At 36.1% G+C, this 24,761-nt stretch overlaps 1 long non-coding RNA gene across 1 annotated transcript; it reads right to left on the bottom strand.

The window, feature by feature from the left end:
* Positions 1 to 1,683: 1,683 nt before the first annotated feature.
* LOC142178588 (uncharacterized) lies at positions 1,684 to 17,171 on the bottom strand. Its single transcript, XR_012706857.1, has 3 exons — positions 17,070 to 17,171; positions 16,924 to 16,988; positions 1,684 to 1,816 (listed from the first exon to the last, which is right to left on the bottom strand). It is a non-coding gene; the product is annotated as an uncharacterized LOC142178588 (long non-coding RNA).
* Between the last annotated feature and the right edge of the window lie 7,590 nt (positions 17,172 to 24,761).

A 24,761-nucleotide genomic window follows, 5' to 3' on the forward strand; every position in this document is an offset into this window, starting at 1 on the left:
TCCAGCTCGTCACTACTTTCAACCTAAGGTTAGGTTTGTTACTTATTGAGTACATGGGGTTGGTTGTACTCATACTACACTTCTGCACCTTACGTGCAGATGTTGGCTGCTGACAATGATATGATCGACGGGAGCTGAATTTGAAGATGTACCTGCGTTCCGGTTATAGTTGCCTCTTGTTCATGATAGCCTTAATATTATAGAAATTTGTTTATGTACATTTCGAACAGATGATGTAATTATTTCATACTAGCTTTGTAAATTCTAATTTTAGAAGTTCATGATTTGTACTACCAGTCCTTGGGAAGTGTATGAGATTCAGATATTTGATTTTACTTATTTGTCTTTATAAACTTCATTGGAATTGGATAATTGTTAATTGGCTTACCTAGCGGGTTAAGTTAGGTGTCATCACGACTAGTTGGATTTTGGGTCATGACATGTACATTGACATGTAGATATATAGATATCATATTCCTCATATTATTGAGACTTGGTCTATTTTTCCTGTTTGAGCATTAATTGTTGAACTTGAAAGCATGTCTACATTTCTATACTGTTATTTCTATATTTGGACTGTACTTGTTGAGCTACTCACTACTTTTAGCCCAAAGATTAGACTTGTTACTTATTGAGTTGGTTGTACTCATACTACACTCTGCATTTCGGGTGCAGATCCAGGTACTTCCGGACACATCAGTTACTTATTTTGGAGCTTTATCAGTTCGGAGATTCTCGAGGTAGCTGCTTTGGGTTCCGCAGACCTTGACTCTCCTCCTTTATCTTATAGTTTTTATTATATTGTTCTATCTTCCTAGACAGTGTGTCAGACCATATTATTATATAGATGCTCATGTACTCAGTGACACCCGGATTTTGGGAAATGTTGTACCGAGATTTCACTATTTTGTGTGTCAGTATTTATGATATTTTTCTCTTAAACTTATTTGTTATGTTTTCAAGCTTAAAGATTGGCGTGGTTTATTGTGGTTGTCGGCTTTCCTAATATTGCGATAGGCGCCATCACGATAGGTGAGATTTGGGTCGTGACAGATTTCTCCTCACATTTTGCTTTATTACACTAACCTCCCCTGTATTTTACGATATTTCGATTACCTCTCTCACTTTGATTTTTCTATATTTTTAACCCATTTATCATTAATATAAATAATTATAGCTTGACTAACTTTCCCTTACTAATATTCTCTTTTGTTTAATTAAATTTATAAACATCTTTTACTACTCTTTTTCTTTTTTACTTATTCTAATAATTAGTAATGCTTAAATAAAGAAACAGTGCGTGGGTGAGTTCCAGAAGTCTACACGCATATAAAATTTTAGTTTTTTATTTTCTTAACTTTTCACTTAGATTAAGTTATATCGAAGTCAAAAACTAAAAGAAAAGAAAAACAGTTGAAATAATAAGTAACAAAAAATAAAAAAAAAAAACAAAAAGAAACAAAAAAATGCAATTCCGAAATTAAAAAAAATTAATTTACTAAAAATAAGTAGTGATTAGAGAAAATAGAAAGTTTGTAGTGCCTCAAGAAGAGTAACACGGAGGACAAACAGAGCCTGCTGGACCAGAGCTATCGTTACCCAAAAGTAATAAGGATGAATTTATTTTTGGGTTATATTACTTACTTTTAAAGGATAGCATAAAGTGAAGGACACCATATATGACTTCATTTATTTTTATTTTTTTGAGTGTGTGAGAGAGCGACCTCATTTATAGAAGTTTGATCAAGAAGTGGAATTTGATGATCCATTTGGGTAATCTCAATATGATGTGCCATTCTTCTTGAAATTGCAATTCCTACAACAGAGAGAGACATGGAGATGGGTTAAGACTTTATTGTATCAACCCAAAGTGATTAAATCTGCAGTTGTATTAACTTCAACTCTTTTGCCAGAAAATAAAAAAAGAAAATACAATACATTTTAAGAAATGGAAACACAAAGGATTGACATATCATAATAGATAGTGACGATTTATATAGCTGATTCTAGTTATCTTGGGATTTTAATATACGTAATTGCAGTTGAACTAACATCATGTATTCTTCTTTGTACTAGAAGTCATATGAAATCGCAACCCCTTTCCCAATTTTGTCTGAGTCGATAAGATATTCCATGAAAATGAAAAAATCACTGGAATATCTAGGATATACATCAAATGATTGTTGCTCATATGCTATAAGATTTAATTTCTCGGGATGGTCTTCGTACAGTCAAAGGCTTCAAAACACGGAATTGTCATCACCCCATTCTCAAATTTAATGTCAAATAAACTTGTTTTATCTCCAAGGTTGTGATCTTCCTCCAATCTTCTATAACTTTTTCCAACTTTTGAAAATGTAACTCCAGCTTCGCGATGCATTTGGCATGTTAGCATCCCATGTTTGGTGGTCCTTATCATTTGGCATATTTTTCAACCTAACCATTTTTAAAGGATTCCAATATAAGTTTTTCCTAAAATGTTCCATTTCCAAACTAGGATTCTCATGAGTAAGGCTAGTTTTCTTCTCCAAAGGGTGACATGACATGTGTACTAGTTGAAGTAAATGTTTGATGTTTTTGGCATCACTTACAGTATCAAGAAAGGATGCAGGACTTAGTTGTAGTAGATGAGTGACACCTCGATGTCGGGCTTTTCTTTTCCGCACTTTTGTTTTGATTTGAACTCCTTTACGAAGGTTTTTATGTTAAATAGCCTTGAATATTTTTTTGAAATAAAAATATTGGTTTGTTATGGAAATGAGTCAGCTTTCCTAGTTCCACGATAGGCGCCATCACGACAGGGTTAGTTTGGGTCGTGACAAAGTATCCCGCCTAATCTCGAAGAAGTAGTGACGAGGGGTCGATTCCGACACTTACTAAGGGCTAACAATAAAATACTGGTATTATAATTAAGCGTGGATTGTATAGAACATATGTAAACTCAATAACATGAAGTAAGTAAACAATTCTTTTGTTAATAGGAACTTTCCTAATTTATTTTCGTCATTTAACATTTTTGTATCTCGGGCCAATTAAAGCAATATCAATTATTATCAATTCCAAAGATATATCATGCGCAAATCATGCCGAGGTCATACGGACCGATCCAACATAAATATTTAAACTGTGCACTGCCAAGTGTCGAACGACAACCATACTACCGAGGCGTTCAACCCACTCCACAAAAGAGAAAATACATTAAACAACCAATTCAAGATTTATTAAGGGGAAAATATTCCAAGAAATTTCAAATTCTTATTTAACGGTCAAGTAAATGAAGTTTAACCTTTTTACAATTCCTTTATCGGGTTTCTAAATATTTTAAATAATTAAATTAACAAGTAGGGCACAAACATCGCAAGTACAATATGATATGGGACCTAGACTACTCGAACATAAGCATAATAGTAGCTATGCACGGACTCTCGTCACCTCGTGCGTACGTAGCCCCCACAAGTAGAAACACATAATGATTTGATTCACCTATGGAGTTAATTCCCTCTTGCAAGGTTAGAAAGAAGACTTACCTTGCTCCGAAATTCCACAACCGACTTCAAAGCCTTTCCAACAACTCAAATCAATGTCCATCGCTCCAAAACTAGTCAATAAAGGTGCAAATCCATAAATATATACTCTAATACTCATAATAATTCAATTTACGACAATTTCCAACTCTACTCAAAAAGTCGATAAAAACCACCCTCGGGCCCACGTGCCCGGATTCCAAAACTTTTTTATTATAAACTTTACCCATAATACCACGAACTCAAATATATAATTTACTCCAAATTCCATTTCCAATTTCGTGGTCAAAATCCAAAAATACCAATTTTTAGGTTTTTCTTCCAAATCCCAAATTTCTACTAATTTTTATTTTTAAATCCATATATAAACCATGTATTTAACTCACAATATGTGGAAATTACTTGCCTCATGAAGGATGATAAAATAGCACTTCAGAATAGCACCCAAGGCCAACTCCAATGAGAGAAAAGAGGTGAAATGAGCCAAAACTCAATTTGGCAAACTTATACATTCTGCCCAGGCGACTTTTGCACCTGCGAAGCCAAGGGACGCTTATGCGGAACCAAGACCGCTTCTACGGAAAATACTGGAGGCCGTCCCTTCACACCTGCAGACAATGTCCCGCTCCTGCGACATCGCAGGTGCGCAGGTGCGCCTCGCTCCTGCTCTCCACTCCGCTCCTGCGCTCCAAGAGGCCGCATCTGCGCCATCGCAAATGTGGAAGATGTCTCGCACCTACGGGCACTGCCTAGATCACCCAAAACCACTTTTGCGACCCTCCTGGCTGCTTTTACGGCTCCGCACCTGCGGCCAAAACCTCGCAGGCGCAGTTAAACCAGATACCAGCTGCCTTAGCATTTTTCTTAGTCCAAAAATCGACCTGTTAAGCATCTGAAACTCACCCGAGGCTCCCGGGACCCTATCCAATCACACCAACCAGTCCAATAACATAACACGGACCTGTTCGGGGCCTCAAATCACATCAAACAACATCAAAATTATGAATCGCGCCCCAATTCAAGCTTAATAAACTTTAGAACTTCAAACTTCTATATTTGATGCCGAAACCTATCAAATCACGTCCGATTAACCTCAAATTTTGCACACAAGTCACATTTGACATTACGGACCTACTCCAACTTCCAGAATCGGAATCCGGTTTCGATATCAAAAATTCCACTCCCGGTCAAACTTCTTAAAATTATTCAAATTTCCAACTTTCGCCCAAATGACCCCAAAATGACCTACGGACCTCCAAATCCACTTCTGGATGCGCTCCTAAGACCGGAATCATCATACGGAGCTATTTCCATAATATGAATCCCAATCGGACATCGATAACATTGAAATGCATTTCAACCCAAATTTATGAAATCCTTCCAAAATGCTAACTTTCCATAATAGGCGTTGAAACGCTCATGGATCATCCAAAACCCGATCTGGACATGCGCCCAAGTCCAAAATCATCATACGAACCTGTAGGAACCTTCAAATCCTGATTTTGAGGTCGTTTACTCAAAATAACACCTTAGTAAATTCTTCCAACTTAAAGCTTCCGAAATGAGAATTTTGTTTCTAAATCAACTCTGGATTTCCCGAAATTCTACACGTACAAGTCATAATACCTGAAGTGAAACTACTCAAGGCCTCAAACCGCAAAACAATGCACTAGAGTTCAAAACGACCGGTTGGGTCATTACATGTGGACTCGTGGTTGAATGGGTGTTCGTATTTTGTGACGTTTACCCGATTCTGGGACGTGGGCCCGTATCGACCTTTTGGGGCAAATTTCTTTTTTTTTTGGTTAAAGTCTTGGTTTCATTAATTATATTAGTTTCTTATAGTTATATTTATGGTATGTAATTGCTTTTGGCTAGATTTGGTCCATTCGGAGTCGGAAAGTCGAGGAAAAGGCATTCTTATTGACTGAGTGAACTTGGTTCGAGGTAAGTGGCTTGCCTAACCTTGTGGGGGGAAATTTTCCTTAGGATTTGGTACTATTGTGACACTTATTTGATATATGAGTGTCGTGTATGCGAGGTGATGAGTGCGTACACTGGCTAATTGTTGAAAAATCCGATTTTTACTGAATAGTAACCTCTTATATCTTAAATGAGTTATCCCCAGGATGTGTAGTTATCCTATTTAGCCTAATCTCGTATGTCTATTTGTCTTAAATGCTTATCTGTACAACATGCTTAGTTGGATTCCTATTTTTCCTTAATTTGTACTTAGTCTTAAATTGCAGGATTTCTTGTTGTTAGTTGTTATTTCCATCGATTTCGAGCTGTGTGTTTACTTTTGGGACTACGAGAAGGTACCTCGAGAGATCCCCGCTGCATATTTACTTTTGTTACTACGAGGCGGTACATCGGGAGATCCCCGCTACATATTTACTTTTGGGACTACGAGGAGGTACCTCGGGATATTCTCACTGCATATTTACTTTTAGAACTATGAGACGGTACCTCGGGAGATTCCCGTTGCATATTTACTTTTGGGACTACAAGATGGTATCTCGGGAGCGCCCCATTTTGTTTATCCCTATGTGCTGTGTTGTTACCTTTCTGTGATTTCTTCTTTTTATATTTTCAGTCTTTCATTATAACTGCTATACCTTCTGCCTTAAATTATTATATTCCAGTAGGGCCTTGACCTGATCTCGTCACTACTCTACCCATGTTAGGTTTAGCACTTACTGGGTACCGTTGTGGTGTACTCATGCTACTCTTCTGCACATATTTTGTGTGTAGACCTAGGCACCTCCTACCAGCCCCGCTATTAGTTAAGAGTGCTTGTTGCTGCTACAGAGACTTCAAGGTATATCTTCCAGCGTCCGCAGACCTCGGAGTCCTCCTTTATCCTTTTATGTCGTTTCTCCTTTATTTTTCCTAGTTATTGAAGTATAGAGACAGTTAGAACAATTTCTTAGAGCTTGTGACTTGTAACTACCGGATCTTTGGGAGTTGTTTCTACTCGTAGATATTGGTTTTACTTGTACATGTCGAGTAACAGTTTTCCATCTTATATATATATATATATATATATATATATATATATATATATATATATATATATATATATATATATATATATATATATATATATATATATATATATATATGTTGTTAAAGTTTAGCCGTTATTTCTCTTATTATTTCAGTTATTCTGTAACTATTAGGCTTACCTAGTCTTAGAGGTTAGGTGCTGTCACGATATTTTACGGAGGGAGATTTGGGCCGTGATAACTTCAAGCCTCTTTGGCCTTAAGTGCATGAAAACGTTTGTTGCACTTCAGACCTATTTGGCCTTAAGTGCATCTGAAGTGCAATTTTTTCACTTCACACTTATTGATCTTTAAGTGTATGAAACTATTGGTTGCACTTCTGACCTATTTGGCCTTAAGTTTGAAGTGCAAGTTTTTCACTTTACACTTTTTCACTACTAGAAATCCGAAAAAAAACGACCAAACGATACCGACCAATGTTAGTCGGTCAATAAAAACGACCATAAAACCGTCCAAAACGCATAGAAACGGGTCGGTATATTGGTCAAACATTTGACCGCAGTGGTCAGACTTGCTTAGTCAAATCACCTTTTTGATTATTGGATCCAATTTTTAAAATTTTAATAATTATATTATTATTTAAAATATTTTATAAAATTTATAGTTAAATTTACCGACCAAAGTTGGTCGGTTATTGCAGGGGAAGATTTTACCGGCCAACTTTGGTCGGTTGATGTAATTTCTGGAAAATAACCGACCAACTTCGGTCAGTTCATAGGTCAAACATGGTCAAACTTTTGTGTAACAATTCGGTCGGTCGTTTTGAGTGTATTAGCCCCAATCCCCTATTTACTTCTTTCCCCGTATCTGTTTCTACTTATGTGACTTGCCGGGAGGTCTTGTTTTTGGTTTCAGAGTATTTTGGGATACTTAGTCCCTAAAATAGAAGCTTAAGTCTTAGGATTTTTAATCGTAGTCAGAATTATGTGAAGACAACTCCAGAATGGAGTTTTCTCATTTCCATTAGCTCCGTTGGGTAATTTTGAACTTACGAGCGTGTCCAGACTATGAATTTGAGGTTTGTAGCTAATTTAGGCTTGAAATAGCGAAAGTCAAAATTTTAAAAATTTTGACTGGGGAGTTGACCTTTTGATATCGGGGTCGAATTCTGATTCCGGAAGTTTTAGTAGCTCCGTAATGTTGAAGGTGACTTGTGTGCAAAATTTGAGATCAATCGGACGTGGTTTGGTATGGTTTGACATCGTTTGTAGAATTTGGACGTTTAGAAGTTCTTTAGGCTTGAATCCAGGTGTAATATGTATTTTGATGTTGTTTTAGGAATTTAAAGTTTCGACTAAGTTCGCATTAGGTTATATGACTAGTTGGTATGTTTGGTTGATGTCCCGGGGGCCTCGGGTTAATTTCGGGTGGTTAACAGACTTGATTTTGAGTTGATAAAGCAGCTGAAGTGTTGCTGCTACTGGTGTGACTGCACTTGTGGGGTGGGCACCGCAGGTGCGAGCCCGCAAAAGCGGCCAAAGATGAGTAGAGCAGAGGTCACAGGTGCCAAGATTTTCCGCACATGCGATGGCTGCAGAAGCGGGCAGGTGGGCGCAGGAGCGAGATCGAGCCGCAGGTGCGATGGGTTACCCTCACCTGCGATAGGCGCATATGCGGTCCTTTGATCGCAGAAGTGGAGGTAGCGGATAAATGACTTCCGTAGGAGTGGGAATGTTTCCTCAAAAGTGGCCCCGCAAGTGCGGATATATGGCCGCAGGTACGAAAAGTTTGGGCAGGAGGTTTAAAAGCAAGGGTTCATGATTTGAGTCTTATTTCAACATTTTGGACACGGGCTTAGGCGATTTTGGAGAATCCTTTTGAGGTGATTATTGAGGTAAGCTTCTTGTACTCGTTTTGGATCATAAAACTTATTTCCTCACTGATTTCCCCACCTAATTAGTGAGATTTTGAAGTGAAATGTGGGGGTTTAGGGCTTGAGAATTAGATAGTGGATTTTGGGGATTTGGATGACCAAATGGTGTCGGATTTTGATAAATTTGGTATGGTTAGACTCGTGAGTAAATGAAATTTTAGGTTTTCTGACTTTTGTCGGATTTCAATGCGTGGGCCCGGGGACCGGGTTGAGTCGATTTCGGATTTTGGGCTATAATTTAGCAGTTTTCTTGTGGAATTGATCCCTTTAGCCTATATTAATTATCTCGTACTGCTTGTGGCTAGATTTGGGCCATTTGAAGACTGATTCGAGCGGCAAAGGCATTTCAGAGTAGGATTTTGCACAGTTGAGGTAAGTAACGCTTTCAAACTTGGTTCTGAGGGTTCGAAACCCCTAACTATGTGCTTTACGATTGGTATTGAGGTGACGCGCATGCCAAGTGATGGGCGTGTGAGCGTGCACCATGAGAATTGTGGCCTGGTTGATTCCATGGCATTGTATAGTGACTCTATTTTATTGATATCTTTGTTTTCATCTTGTGATAAAGAAATTTAGCTGTCAATCATGTTAGATATCATGTTTAGGCTTTATGTCGTTATTGTTGGGACCCCTAGTGGTCGTTTCTTGCTGTCATCTCACTGATTTCTTTGATATTATGTACTCAGTCATGTTCATGCATTTCATATCATATCTCAGTCTCAGCTGTTATTTATTGATACATCATATCATTATTTCGGGGTCAGTTTTCATGATATTGTGAGCCCGTGAGTGAGACTGGGGAGATTGATGACTGAATGAGGCTAAGAGCCTGATTATGAGTGACAGTTATGGGATCGGGCTGCACGCCGCATCTGTTATACTAATTTTTATGATAGCGCTTGGGTTGTAGGAGCCCCTCCGGAGTCTGTAACACACCCCTAGTGAGCGCGGTTGATATTATTGAGGGATGGATCTTCCCTGGATATGGATCTTGCTCGAAGTACTTGATGCCTGGAGATGGATATTCTCCACAGGGTTGGGTTGGCCTTTCCTCGGTACTGGGTGACCTATGGTTAGTGTTGTATATGTTCTGGGATAGATCTTCCCAGGGCCGTGTGGGCCATATACAGTACTGAGATATTGAGAGTGTGAGCACTTGAGGATGTCAGCATGGTGCATCACTTACAGTATGAGCATTGGCATGTACAGATAATAGAGTTATATTCATTACACTGTTCGTATCTATTTTACTTTATTGTTCGAGTTGCCTATGTGATTTGAGAGCATGCCTAGGTTTTTGCACAGTTATTTCCATTTTATATGTACCAGCTGAGTTTGTCACTACTTTTCAGTCCAAAGTTTGGACTTATTACTTACTGAGTTGGATGTACTCACGGTAGTGCATTCACCTTGTGTGCAGATCCAGGCGTTCCTGGTCACGACGGCGACTGCTGATTGTGGCATCAGAGTTCGGGGACTATTGAGGTAGCTGCATGGCGTTTGCGGGCCTTGATTTCCCTTCCTTATTCTATCTGCACTTTCCGTTTTATTCTCTAGATATTGTTGTGGACTGTATTCAGGTTTTAGACTCTCATGTACTTAGTGACACCCCTGTTTTGGGATGGATTGTACCGTATTTTGGTTAAATTCTATTTTAAAATGACTTTTCTTTAATATAAATTATTCCGCTGTTATTTCTAAAAGAGTGTTTTACTGTGTTAAAGTTGTTGAGTTGTAGCTTGCCTTGTTCCACGATAGGAGCCATCACGACGGTCGTTTTTGGGTCGTGACATTTTGAATCACATTAATATTTACTATCTATATAATATAAATGTAATCCGTTAACACTTTATTTTATAATACAAATAATGAATACACTAACATATACTATAACAAGCTATATATAGTTAAAGTAGTACAACGAAGTGTGTGTATGTATATATACAAACTGAAACATTGAATTTACACAGGATCGGATTCTTTTGGGGATAGACTCGTGAAGAAGCAATAATTTAATTAGTATATATAATTAATCATCATCAAATATATCTATTTTTAAATTGATTCATCGACTTATAACTTACTTAGATGCATCGATGAATATTAAAAACAAAACGTTTCGACCTATATCGATGAATATTAAAAATGAAACGTCTCTACCTATATCGATGAATCTATGTCATGCATTATTAGTGATGAATGAATGAAATATAGAAGAATTAATACTAAACATCTTTGACATGTATATATGGATCACAAATTAAAGATTATGCTTATAGTTTATTAAAAGTAATTAGTTAATATAATTGTTTATAAAGATTATGCTTATAGTTTATAATTATTTATAGTAAATATATATGTGAATAAAATAAATGCTTATAGTTATTTTTTATAGTTTATAATATTTTAAGAAATAAAAACACAAAAAAAATATTTTTGTTTTTTTAAAATAACAAACCAAAGTTGGTCGGTTAATGGTCAAACACAGTCAACGCCCGGTCACTTAGTGTACCGACCAACTTTACCGACCAACGTTGGTCGGTGATTCTAATTCCAGACCCCAAATACGGGATTTCCCCCTTATTTCTTTTACTCTCTTCTCAAAAATTTCTAACTCACCACTCTCTTCTCCCTCACACACACAACACCCTTTCCCCTCTCCTTCTCTATTTCCCTCACACAATTCCCATTCCCCACCCCATGTCACCATAGCCTGTCGTCGCTGCCAGTTGCTATGACCTCCACTGCCGCCACTGCCGCTTCCCCTCCACCTCCTAAAAATTTCAGATTTCGATTTGAACTTACATTGTTTGTATAATTTTAATATTTTGTTATTTTATTATGAATTAGTTAATTATTGTTTAGAGTTTTATTGAAATCTAGGGTTTAGGTCATGTTAAAATTGAATTGAATTAAATTGATTATCGAGGGTGTAAATTCAATATTTCAGTTTGTATTGACCTGAGTAGTTTTGTTAGGAATTGAGTGTTTAACTTTGAATTGAATTGTATTTTTAGAATTTGTTCTTGTCAATTGAACTTTTAGGGTATAAATTGAATTTTCAGGGGTAAGTGTTGATCTTTTCGGATAGAGCTTATGTTGTGTGAGGTTAATTAAATTGTTTAGGGTATTAATTGAATTGTTTAGGGTATGAGTTGAACTTTTAGGATATGAATTGAACTTTTACAACTAGAATATACAGGTTGGACAAATAAGAAATTGATACTCTTTAGATGCAAGTGGTTTGACCCAAATCCAACAAGAGGTACAAGAGTGCACAACCAATACAACATAATTGAGGTTAATCATAAGATGAAGTATAATCGCTATGATCCTTTCATAATTGCACATAACGTTAGGCAACTGTATTATGCTCCTTATCCATTGTGACGGAATAAGTCCGTTTGGTGGTTTGTAATCAAAACTAAGTCTGTAGGTAGGGTGAAAGTCGAGAATGTGTTAGATGTTGCATATCAAAACGATATTTTCAGTGTTCACCAAAATAGTGGACGATAAGTTAGAAAATGATTTGGAACATCCTAAACGCATATTGGAAGAAGTTGATATAAATGATGTAACAATTATAGAAAATGAGGACGAAGAGTCAACTGATAAAATTCAAACAAGTGAGGACGAGGAATTCTCGAACGAGGAACAATACGTCGACGAGGATTAAAAAGTTAGTTTTTTAAAAGCACTCTCATTTTATAACTAGTTTTTTATATGTTTCAATCTAAATATATATTATATTCTGCAGATGGCAGGCAAGGGTCAAGGTAACAATTACCCTACTAGTTCTCTTGGTTGAGAAAAGGCTAGGAATGGAAAGAGGAGGGTAGAATCTGGGGATAATAATACTCCCTCTTTTTCACCCTCTTCAGAGATGCCTATGTCTTATCTTCCACCACTAGCTATGATGAGCTGCCACAGCATCACGAGGCCTATACCTTCATCCAGACACCAGGTCTTCCATCACAGACATACAACCCAGCTGCCTCACAGCCACGTGGATCGCAACCATCTGCATCACAGCCACGTGGATCGCAATCATCTGCATCACAACCATATGGATCGCATCCCTACATATCACAGCCACATGGATCGCATCTATCCATATCACAGTCACTCGGGTCACAGCCATCAGTATCACAGCCACGTGGATCGCATCCAGCTATGTCACAGTCACAGGGATCGCAGTTATCTTCATCATTGACTCTATCCATTTCAGGACTTCTCCTGTGAGACCGTAGGTCTGAACCCCCTAAACCGCCTACACATGCCTCTGATACACATGTTGATAATGATGATCCAGAGGTAGTGCATTATGATCGCTATGGCAGGATCATCATAGTCCTTGAGGGTGACGGGTAAAGAGTTATTCGTTATTTTTGCGTTTATTGTTTTATAATATTTTTACTAATATATTCATGTATTTTTATTGTTAAATTGCCAGTTCATGTCGGGTAAGCATACTATGAAGATAATCACCAATGCAATCAAAAATATTTATGATGGCACTTATGCAACTTGGACTGATTTTCCATACACGCTGAAGGAGAAAATTTTTAATCAGTTCATGGTATAAATGTTCTTATAAGCAGTTTAATAATTTATATTTATGATGTTTCCATATAATATTTAACTTTTGAAATTCAGAGCAAGTGTGTATGGAAAGACCGCTATAGCGAGGAAGTGGCTGCAAATTTTCATCATAAAGCCCACAAGAGATTGTCAGATCATTTCTTGGATGGTAGAAAGAAGAACAAGAGGCCTGACTGGTGTCTGCAACATTTATGAGATGATTTGTTAAGGCAATGGCAGACCGAGGATTTCTTACAGAGGAGCAAAAAGGGAAAGAAAGCTCGCTCATCCGAGAAGGGAGGTTCCTTGCACACTTGGGGTGCTATCAGCATTGGGACAATAAGAAGAAGATTGGTAATTGCTTAAATTATTTTACTTTTCTAAGTATATCAATTCTATTTAGTAATTAATTAATTTGTTTTCAAGAAAAGAAGTATGGGCGTCGAATGAGCCATGATGAGCAATTCAAGGAGACACATATTTTAAAGAAGAAGAAAGAGGGGGATGGAGATAGGTGGGTCGAGGACCGGTCAGAGACTGCATATGTAAGCTTTTAATTTTCTTTAAGTGTTATAATTTACTTTTATAAGAATTTTTAAATACTAATTTAATTTAAAATAATATAGGATCGCTACCAAAGTGACGTGGAGGAATTCATTCGTAGTCAGCCAACTGGTGAATCGGGCGAACCAACCCAACCTTCGGGCGAGGATACTTAAAGAATATTGTTGGAGGTTGTTGGGGGTCCAAAAAGAGGGAAGGTATATAGGCTTCCTGCGAAAAACTTCCATCGCTATAAGTGTGGAATGCAAGGAATAAGGACTTCCTCACAGGGCGAGGAACTTAATAGGGAGAGCTTCTCGGCTATGCGGGAGACAGTGACAAAGCTTACATCCGAGCTAGAAGCGGCCAAGAAAAGAGAAAGGTTTAGAGATGCTCAATTCCTTGGTAGGCAGGCTCAGATCAGAACTCTCCTTTCTACTGGAGCTTTTTTGTTGCCCCGGTCTCGTGAGTCATTGCCTGAAGCTCGACCTCCACATGATCGTTCCTCCCGTTCTCTCCGTGATGGTTCTTCCCATCCTCCACAAGACCATTCTCTATACTGTCATGTAAATGAAAGTTCATCAGATGGTGATAATGTTGTAGAAAATACCCCTTGACCAATACTTTGATATACTTTGAACTAGACTAATAGAACTAGTTTTGAATTAGATTGAACAATTTTGAACTTGTTGTAATTACTTATTTTTTCTTTGTTTTGGATTGTGATGTTTAATTGAACTTTAATTTTTTAGTTTTAAAGTATTAATTGGATGTTTGATTGGATTTGTGGTGAATTAAGAGTTGTATGTGGTGAATTGGTGGTTATTAGATGTGAATTGGGGGTATTGATATGCTGTTTTTATTTGGCAGGTGGTGTAGCTACCAAAACAGGCATTTTCTACCAAACATAATCCCAGAAAACCGACCAATCTTGGTTGGTAACTAATAAAAATAAATTAAATTATAAATTACCGACTAATGTTGGTCAGTTAATGTACATTGGATTTTCAGAAATTCAACATTACCGCCCAAAGTTGGTCGATAAGTTGTCTGCCATGTCCAGTTTACCGACCAACGTTGGTCAGTATTTTTAAATTTTAATTATTTATAAAAAAAATATTTTTCATTTTGGTCGGTAAGCAAAATTAATAAATTTTAAACACCGACTAAGTTTGGTCAATAAAATTAAATTATTAAAATAACATTCCGACCAATATTGGTCGGCAAGTTAATTAAATTGTCAGATGGTCGTGTAAAGCATACCCACCAATGTTGGTCGGTAATTTCCGACAAACTTTGGTCGGTATACTCTTCCGACCTTCAAAATACCGATCACACGTTAATGGTCGCATTTTGGACGGTTATTGGCCATTACCGACCTACTTTGGTCAGTTTTTGTGGACGGTTTTTCCCGGATTTCTAATAGTGTTTGGCCTTAAGTACATAAAACCATTGGTTGCACCTCAGACCTATTTGGCCTTAAGTATATTTGAAGTGCAATTTTTTCACTTCAGACCTCTCTTACCTTGAGTGCATGAAAATATTTATTGCACTTCAGACTTATTTGGCAAGTGTATCTTAAGTGTAATTTTTATACTTTAAACTTAATTGGCCTTAAGTGCATTACACTTCACACTAATTTTTTTTGTAACTTCAGACCCGATAAATCTGAAGTTAATCGTAAAGTGGGTAGGTTTATAATTTTTTTGCAAAGTACGTTTAGGTTCAATAGTGACCCAAAAACTGTGTATAGATGCAAAAGCTCCAATTCCTACATATGACAAATCGGGTTAAAATGGTCTGGTATCAAATTCTTTTAATATCTAGTCATAGATGGCTATTATTGTTAAATCCAATTCATTGCAGAATTCGATTTGGAAAGCCCAAAAGAAAAAGGAAAAAAAAACCATCAACTCTCGTCCTACATGTCTTGCCATAGGGATACAGGTTGTCAACTAGTTAAGGAAGCACATCATAATGTCATTTGGAACAAGAATGGAGCTGTGGGTCATACAATTACAACTTAAAGGGCGAGCAATTCATGGAAATATGGGAAACAAGGACAAGGACATAAAACAACAAGTGTGACTAAATTTGCAAAAATATGTCAACCAATTGTGCAAAGATCGGACAATTTTATATCTTATTTTCTCTTCATTAGATTACATTTTGTACTATCACTTCCGGATATTACTCTCAACTGTGATAATAGGGATTATGTGTTTTTTGCAAAAATTTATTTCGTACACTTTAAGACTTTTTGACATTGTGTCTTTTATTTTAGTTATATACAAAAACTAGCCTTAGGCACATTGCCTAGTGAATTTGCTAAAAAAAACATGTCTAGCCATAACATGTTAGAAATTTTAATTTTTGGATTGAAAGAACTACGTGGGCATTTGGACATAAGAATTGTAAAATTTCGGAAAAAAGTAAAATTATTTTTCAAAATAGTATTTGAAAATTAGAATTGTGTTTGGACATGAATACAATTTGGAGTTATTTTTGAAATTTTATGAGTGATTTGAAGTGAAAATTTTGAAAAATAATTTTGGAATTTTTTAAATTTTCGAAAAATTCCGAAATTCAACTTCAAATGAAATGTGAAATTTTTATGGCCAAACACTAACTAATTCTGAGAAAAGTAAAAAAAAAATCGAAAAAATAAAAATTTTCTTATGGACAAGCGGCCCTTAATTGTTCTAAGAAATAAAAAACATCATGAAGTCTCAAATCGAACGATGAATAAGAGTCTCGAATCCAAAATAAAATGATCAGACGAAATATATCCATCAGTGGCTTGTTTGGCTAAGCCAATCGACTTATTTTGAAAAATATTTTTATTCAAAATTGCTTGTCAAAAAAGTGATTTGAGAGTAGTAGCTTGTATTTGAATAAATTATTTTAGAAATACTTTTATTAGTAGTATGTGTTTGGCCAATATTTTCAAAAAATAATTTTAATCGTCAAATTATGAAAAGGAAAAGGGCATGCAGCCCGAAATTATGAAAAAGGAAGTTACTACTACTAATTAATTTAGTAATGTTAAATTTTTCATATGGGTAATCTTGTTCACAAAATAAACCAAAAACACTTATTTTGGAGAAGCTATTTTCGCTTCTGCTTCAAAACTAAAAACAATTTGTTGCTACTTAAAAATACTTATTTATTCGCCATAAACTTGGCCAAACGCTTTCAATCTCTAAAGTAAATGCTTTTTTTAAATTAATAAACAATTGCTTTTGGCCTTTAGAAAATTTGACCAAACAATATATCTATCTATGTTTAGCATATAATGAGAAAATTGCAAAAAAAAAAAAGAAAAAAAAAAAACCTTTTTGGTTTAGCTGATTATTCTTTCGTTGGTTCTCTTGCTTCTCCTGAATGATGAGAGCTGGCCTGCAAATTTATAAGAGGAATCAAATCAAATATTCATATTATATAATACAGATAATTGAAAATATCAGATATATATGTGACCTTGTTTTGGCCTTTCAACACAAAATATTGTTGGCCAATGAGAGAAGATAATGAGAAATATCTCAATTATTTTCGATTTGTGTTGTCCAATGAAAGAAGCTGATAGAGAGTGAGCACTTATTAGGTAGGAGTATTTAATAATTGAGAAATTTTCTTTGTCGTTTTCTTTGTTTTGCTTTTTATTAGGTAGGAGTATTTAATATCCGCATTGGAACTGACAAAATTTGAATTCGCAAAAGTGTCGCATTGAAAGTATAGCGCTCTCTAATCTTTTCCTAGTACCATATTACTTATAACATAATTACATATTATTATGGGGTGTTATCATTTTTAACTCACGTTAAAAATTATTTATATTTGGTAATCGAAAAAGTGTATAAAATTTGTATAATTTTTATATATAACATACAGAATGTATGTTTTATATATATATATATATATATATATATATATATACACACACACACACACACACACACATACACACATTACATACACAGCGTGATCCCACAAATCGACTCTAGGAAGGATATGATATACGCAGCCTTATTCCTACCTTGTGTGAGGTAGAGATGTTTCTGATAGAACCTCTGCTCAAGAAAAACGTTTTTATAACAAATTTTAAAAAATATAAAAGAAAAAAAAAACCTAAGATGAAAATACTAAAGAAAAGAAAAATATTAATAGCAGAAATAGAACAAGAAGTTACACTCATAGTATACAAAAAAAAGTGGGGAAAAATTTATTTTGTTATCATCCGAGTAAAGGTTTATCACATGTTGAGTCCCACATCGACAATGAAGGGGTTGGGTGGTCTCCTTATATGGACTTGCAATCCTCACCTCTTGAGCTAGTTTTTGAGGTTGAGTTAGGCTCAAGATCCATTTATCATGGTATCAGAGCAGGACACATCCCGATTTTCCGATGTTGGGCCCCCATAATTGTCGACGCTCCAGATGTCTAGTCCTTTGTGTGAGAGAGGGTGTTGAGTCCCACGTCGACAATGAAGGGGATGAGTGGTCTCCTTATATGGAATTGAGCAATTTTTACCTCTTGGGCTAACTTTTGGGGTTGAGTTAGGTCCAAGATCCATTTATCATCACACAAAAATTACTATTCTAATTTTATCACTTAAAAATCATCCAACTAAAAATCCCTATTAGCTCAAAAATAAATAAAAGAAAAAATGGCTAAAAATCGCTGTAAGTTATTGAAAATGACTCAAACATACCCTCTCTTAATTTTTGGGACCGAAAATATCACAAAGTTGTTTTAAGGCTCAAGTATGGCCATGAGATTTAACAGACCAGCCATGGTCAAATTTACACTTTAAATTTTCAGTAGCACGTTATAAATGTGCAATGTGTATTAAACAGTAAACAAAATTAAAACCTTGTCCTTCTAATGCATTTTTTTTACTTTATTTATGTTGGTTGAAGCTTTTAATGGCGTTATTTACTCATTTTTGTTCACTTGTTGTCCCTTGTCGATTGTCTTGTCAGAAATTTAGGGTTATTTAACTATTGGATTGGGGTATCTACAACCTTGTCCTTCTAAACTATAGGCTTTTAATGACCTTTTTGGTATGACTGTTTCTGCAAATTTATAAGAGGAATCAGATCAAATATTATACTACTATAGTAATACAGATAATAAAAAATATGTGATATGTGTTGGCCAATGAGAGAAGATAGTGAGAAATCCGTTGGCTCCAAGTCAATGGTTACTTTCCTTGTTTGCGTCAATGGTCTCCGATGATAGAGAATGAGAAAAGGCAATTATATTTTCCTCAATTATTTTCGAGGCTTTGTCGTTTTCTTTGTTTTGCTTTTTTATTAGGTAGGAGTATTTAGTCCCTGCGTTTCAATTTATATAAACATATTTCATTTTTAGTCAATATAAAAAAGAATGATATTTTTTTTTATTTGGAAATAGTTTACCTTTATACAATGATTTACAGCCACACAAAATTTATGTGACTTATTTTAAATCACAAGTTCAAAAATCTTTTGTTTTTTTAAACTCTGTATCCAATCAAATGAATTCACATGAATTAAAAGGAAGGAGTATATGTGGTCCATGCTTACTTTCTTTTTGGGCTTGCATGTGCTCTGAAGAATGCAAGAAAACGTGGACTTGATTTTTTATTATCGGGGTATTTGGGTCCGAGAACTTCAATTGGTCTATATTAAAAAACTAATACAAATGTGGAAAAAGTGTTATGCAGACTTACTGTCATATATTAATATCTGTCAAGAAGAGGGTGAAAATTATTTTAGTCTTCCGACTGCCCTTGAAAATCATACACATCCTCCACTATTGGTCAATTATCATTTTCATTGGCCTATTTATCTTCCGACGATTGACCGGCAACTTTAGAATTATTGACATATCATTAAAAGGGTTAATATATAATTTTAGTTATATTCTCAATTAATAAATACCCTAATTAATCTTATACATCAATTTATCCTATTTTTGCGATTTAGAGCTCGGGGAGAGGCAATTTTCGGAAGATTTTCAAGAAAAATACTGGGATAAGAATTCCTAACTCAATTTTTGTTAAATTACCCGAATCTATTATTATTTTTATACTTAAATAAGTGAATTGAGTTGAAAGTGGTAGAAAATTTCTAGACCTTGAATTGAGAATTTGGAGGTGAGGTTGATGTCGAAATTTGGTAAAATTGGTATGGTTGGACTTCTCATTGAATGAGGGTTCAGATTTCGTAACTTTTGTAAATTTTGAGATGCGGACCCCACGTTGACTTTTTGGATTTTTATTGTGACATCAACTCGACCTCCAAATCATCAATTAATTCCTATAACTTGTATTGAGTATATTGAAATTTGTTTTGGCTAGATTCGAGCTCTAATTCACAAAAATAGGGTAAATTGATGTATAAGATTAATTAGGGTATTTATTAATTGAGAATATAACTGAAATTACATATTAACCTTTTTAATGATCGGTCAACAATTTAAAAGTTGTCAGTCAATCGCCGAAGGATGAGGTAGAAGGATGAAAATGATAATTGCTCAATAGTGGAGGATATGTTTAAGTTGGAGGATGATTTTCACCCGTCAAGAATATAAGGAAGAGCTAGGGTTTAGTGAGGTGAAACAATTATTAGTTACAGGGCCAAACTGACAGCTAAAATGGCTATGCTTTAGGACAATTAGAAGTTCAATTATTTTGCATGATGTTATGTAATATCAATAGACATATAAACTGATTATCTTTTGTTATTTTTGTGATAAATCAATTATGCCAATGGTTTAACTGATTTTAAACAAAAATATATTTATAGTTTGAGATAGTTGAGATTAGCTGCACAACTATTTTGTAGTTTTACATTGCACAAAAATGTCTATTCCATACCAAAACAACTTGGTAAAAAACAAATGGATATAGTTCTCTTGTATTTTAAGATACATCCATTAACATACTAACTACTCCTTCCGTTTCAATTTACGTGAACTCATTTGACTGGGCACACGGAATTTAAGAAAAGAAAGAAGACTTTTGAACTTGTGGTGTAAAATTAGTCACATATATTTTGTGTGGCTATAAATCATTGCATAAAGGTAAATTATTTACAAATAAGAAAATTGATCATCCCTTTTGGTGCGCACTAAAAAAGAAATATGTTCACATAAATTAAAACGCATGGAGTACTTAGCTTCAAATCTACAGTATTATATAAAAATTATTACTTTAAATCTGCAGTTTTACATAGCTTTAAATCTGGATATTACATAGCTATTAATCACCATTACATCACGTTAGCAGCTACAAAACCAACAAATATATACCACGGAAATAGCAGAAAATATTCATTCTCTGCACTTTCTTCCCCAATATATACATTTTCACCACATTTCAGTCACCGTTTTCTTCAAATTATTTCTTTCATGGCGAACAACATCCAATGAAATTCTCAAATTATTGATCCCCAATGCCACATGGGGTGAAAATTCTTCGTCGCACTATTCCCAATAGCCACAAGACGCAGCCTTATCAAAAAAAAATTTCAACTAAATCATCTGAAACATTAAAATACAAACTTAGAAGTTTCTCGGCAAAAATATTACTTAATGCATAAATTAATAGAATTTTTTACCGTAAATTGGTTCGTAACCTATCCGCAATTACATCTACTCGATTGCGTTGAGCTTTGAGAGGAAACAAAATTCTTGGACATTCTATCCGAAAAAAATAAATTTTTATACAAAGATAACGAAAGATTGTAATAAACAAAATTGGAAGAAAGAAGAGGAAGAAGAAAATTTACACTATTAAAGAAGCATAAATAAGGAAGAAGTAATTTGGTTTGGGGGGGGGGGGGGTATGTTTAATAGTATGAATTATAGCTCGTTTTAAGGTTGGTTATATGTATTATGGGTAGCGGGTTGGTTCGGTATCTTTTTAAAGATGGATTTTAATTTTATTTACTGTTTAATACACGTGGCACACTTATAACGTGCCACGTGAAAATTTAAAGAGTAAATTTGACCATGACTGGTCTGTTGAATCTCATGGACAGACTTGAGCCTAAAAACACGTAGAGGGTATTTCTGATCCTAAAGATTCACGGAGGACGATTTTGAGCCATTTTCAATAGGTTAGGGACATTTTTGGCCCTTTCCGAAAACAAAATAAGCCAGAATTTATACATTATGCACAGAAAGCTAAGCTTAACCCCCCTCCCCTCCCTCCCCCCCCCCCAAAAGAAAAGGACCTCCAAAGTGCATTATGTTCTCGTAACACTATAATATATCCGAGTGGCATATTGTTAGGCTTCTCAATGTTACTTATCAACAACATGTCCAATTGTAGGCAGGGACAGAGCTAGAATACAAGTTATGAGTTTGTCCAAACCTAGTAGCTTTAATTCAAATCCTATATTAGTCTTAAGAAATCAATTGAATATGTACAAATTATTAATTTACAACCCAGTAACCTAAACGTACTAACTTCCCAAAACCATAAATTTTAAATTTTGACTTTGCCTCTTATTGCATGTCTTCGCTCTTTGTTTCTTATGTGAAAATTGCCTTCTCTAGTGACAAAGCAAGTAAGTGAGAATGTGAAGAAACCATCACAGAAGTACTTGCAATTAGTTGTAGAAGATAAGTTTGAGTTTTGCCTCTCGACATCCTTGAATAGGAGTATAGTGAAACCTTTCTATAATAACTTTAATTTGTTTGTTCCGAAATATTTTGACTGCTATAGCGAAGTGTTGTTATAAAGGACATATATTATAATATAATATAATAATAGGTTCCAAGAAAAACTCAGTTTTTATAGTTGTGTACGATCGAAACTGATTAAGTCAGTCGTATGGACTGGTCAAGATGATAATACTCCGAAGTAAGGGCGTCAAGCTTCGAGCTCTAAGGCCAATCAATGACAAGCTCGGTATCATTATCGAGCTCATATCCAAATCGAACTACGAGGCAAAGCGAAGACTATCGAAGATGCATAGACCGACCAATACTCACCCTAAATATCGAGACTCCAAGTCAGAATCGAGCTCGAACCGAGGCCGAGGGCTCGATCTAATACCAAGCTCGAGCCAATATCGAGCTCACAGACAAGAGCCGCCGCAACCGCACTAAGGGAGAGAATCTTAGCAGAAATCGAGAAAAAGACAATTCATCATGGGTTCTTCACTATATATTTTTTTATTATAGAAAAAGTTGGATCCCTCTACTATAAAGAGGGGAATCCTTGTAAGCATATTGGGCAGACACACATTGTAACAAAGACAACTTTAGAGAGATTAATACCTTGGAGCTCAATTACTTTGCCTTGTTCATCAATACTTCTTTTTTCTCTGCCTTATAGATCATTCCATTTGTCAAGAATATATATATATATATATATATATATATATATATATATTTCTATACAAGTTTCACTCTACGATTTGTATCAACTCATATCACGTATCCTTAGAACCATACACAAATTTAACTCTATCCAATTTTTCGGGTAAACAGTTTTGCGCCCACCGTAGGGCTAAGGATAACAATGTTTGTTTGATACAAATCTGCAACACACACCAATTTACGCTCGTCTTTTGAGAGTGTCTCTAACTCGAACTAGCAATGGCAAACCCTCAATTAATGGCTTTACCCACCGACAACGAAGCCGGCCTTCAAAATGAAACCAATAACTTGATGCCCAGGGCTAGAAGGCCGCTTATCGATGTCATTGAAGCTCGAGTCGAAGTACCTAAAGCTCAAGACGAAGTACTGCTAGATGTCAACTCACATGTGGCCTTTGAGGCAAACCAACGTTCCGAGCATGAAAATAGAATTCATGGCTTTACTCGATCTGCCGCCCGAGACTCCCATAACATGGAGGAAAACAGAGTCAGCTTGCGTATGTTTTTTGAAATGTTGCAAGCCCAGCAGGTAGCGATAGCTCAGTTGGAGATCCAAACCCAGCTACCAAGCAGACCGGAGCCCAGTCCACCTCAAGAAATTGCCCACCGAATGGAGCCAGCCGTAGTGAGGTTAAACGAGCAAGAGTCAGGGACTACCCCCGAAATTACTAAAATACACGAGGAGCTCACAAAGCGAATCGAAGCCAACGATAAGAAAGTAGAAACATATAATTCCAGGGTAGATCAAATCCCAGGAGCTCCGCCCATGATAAAAGAGTTGGATTCCAAGAAATTCGTACAAAAGCCTTTTCCTTCGAGTGCAGCCCCAAAACCAATCCCAAAAACTTTCGTATGCCCGAAACCCCCAAATATAACAGTACAACCGATCCTAACGAACACATTACCTCTTATACGTGTGCCATCAAGGGTAACAATTTGGAAGACGATGAAATCGAGTCCGTGTTGTTGAAATAATTCGGAGAGACCCTCTCGAATGGGGCGATGATTTGGTATCATAACCTGCCACCAAATTCCATTGATTCATTTGCTATGTTAGTGGATTCATTTGTAAGGGCACACGCCGGTGCCATAAAGGTTACAATGAGGAAATCAGACCTTTTCAAAGTAAAACAAAGGGATAATGAAATGCTGAGGGAGTTCGTGTCCCGATTTTAAATGGAATGTATGGAATTGCCACCGGTCACAAACGACTGGGCCGTCCAAGCTTTCACTCAAGTGTTGAACAGGCAAAGTTCAATAGCGTCACGTTGGCTGAAGAAATATTTGATCGAGTATCCGGCAATAACTTGGGCAGAAATCGATACCAGTCAAAAATCAGGGTCGAAGACGACCAATTAGGAGCTCCTTTTGGATCCATGCATCAGAACAGATCCGCTATTAAAAACCAGAGGGACATCGACAGAGAACAGAGGTCGAACAGAGACTGATATCAACCATGCGTTGCAGATCGAACGAACAATGGTGCGACACGCAATATCGTCCGGAACAATCGAAGGAGTGATCGAGGACAAAATTTTTGAGGGCTTATGAGCAAGAGTGGCTTTGACAAATATGCCGATCCTGTAGAGGCACCTTGGCTATCAGAGTACAATTTCAGCGTCGATGCATCGGGCATTGTATCGGCGATCGGAAGAATCAAAGATACTAGGTGACCCAGGCCCATGCAAACCGACCCTTCCCAAAGGAACCCGAATTCGATGTGCAAGTATCATGGTATGCATGGCCATATCACCGAAGATTGCATACAATTAAGAGAAGAGGTGGCCCGTCTATTCAA

Source organism: Nicotiana tabacum, chromosome 24 (assembly GCF_000715075.1).
Source record: "Nicotiana tabacum cultivar K326 chromosome 24, ASM71507v2, whole genome shotgun sequence".
NCBI lineage: Eukaryota > Viridiplantae > Streptophyta > Magnoliopsida > Solanales > Solanaceae > Nicotiana > Nicotiana tabacum.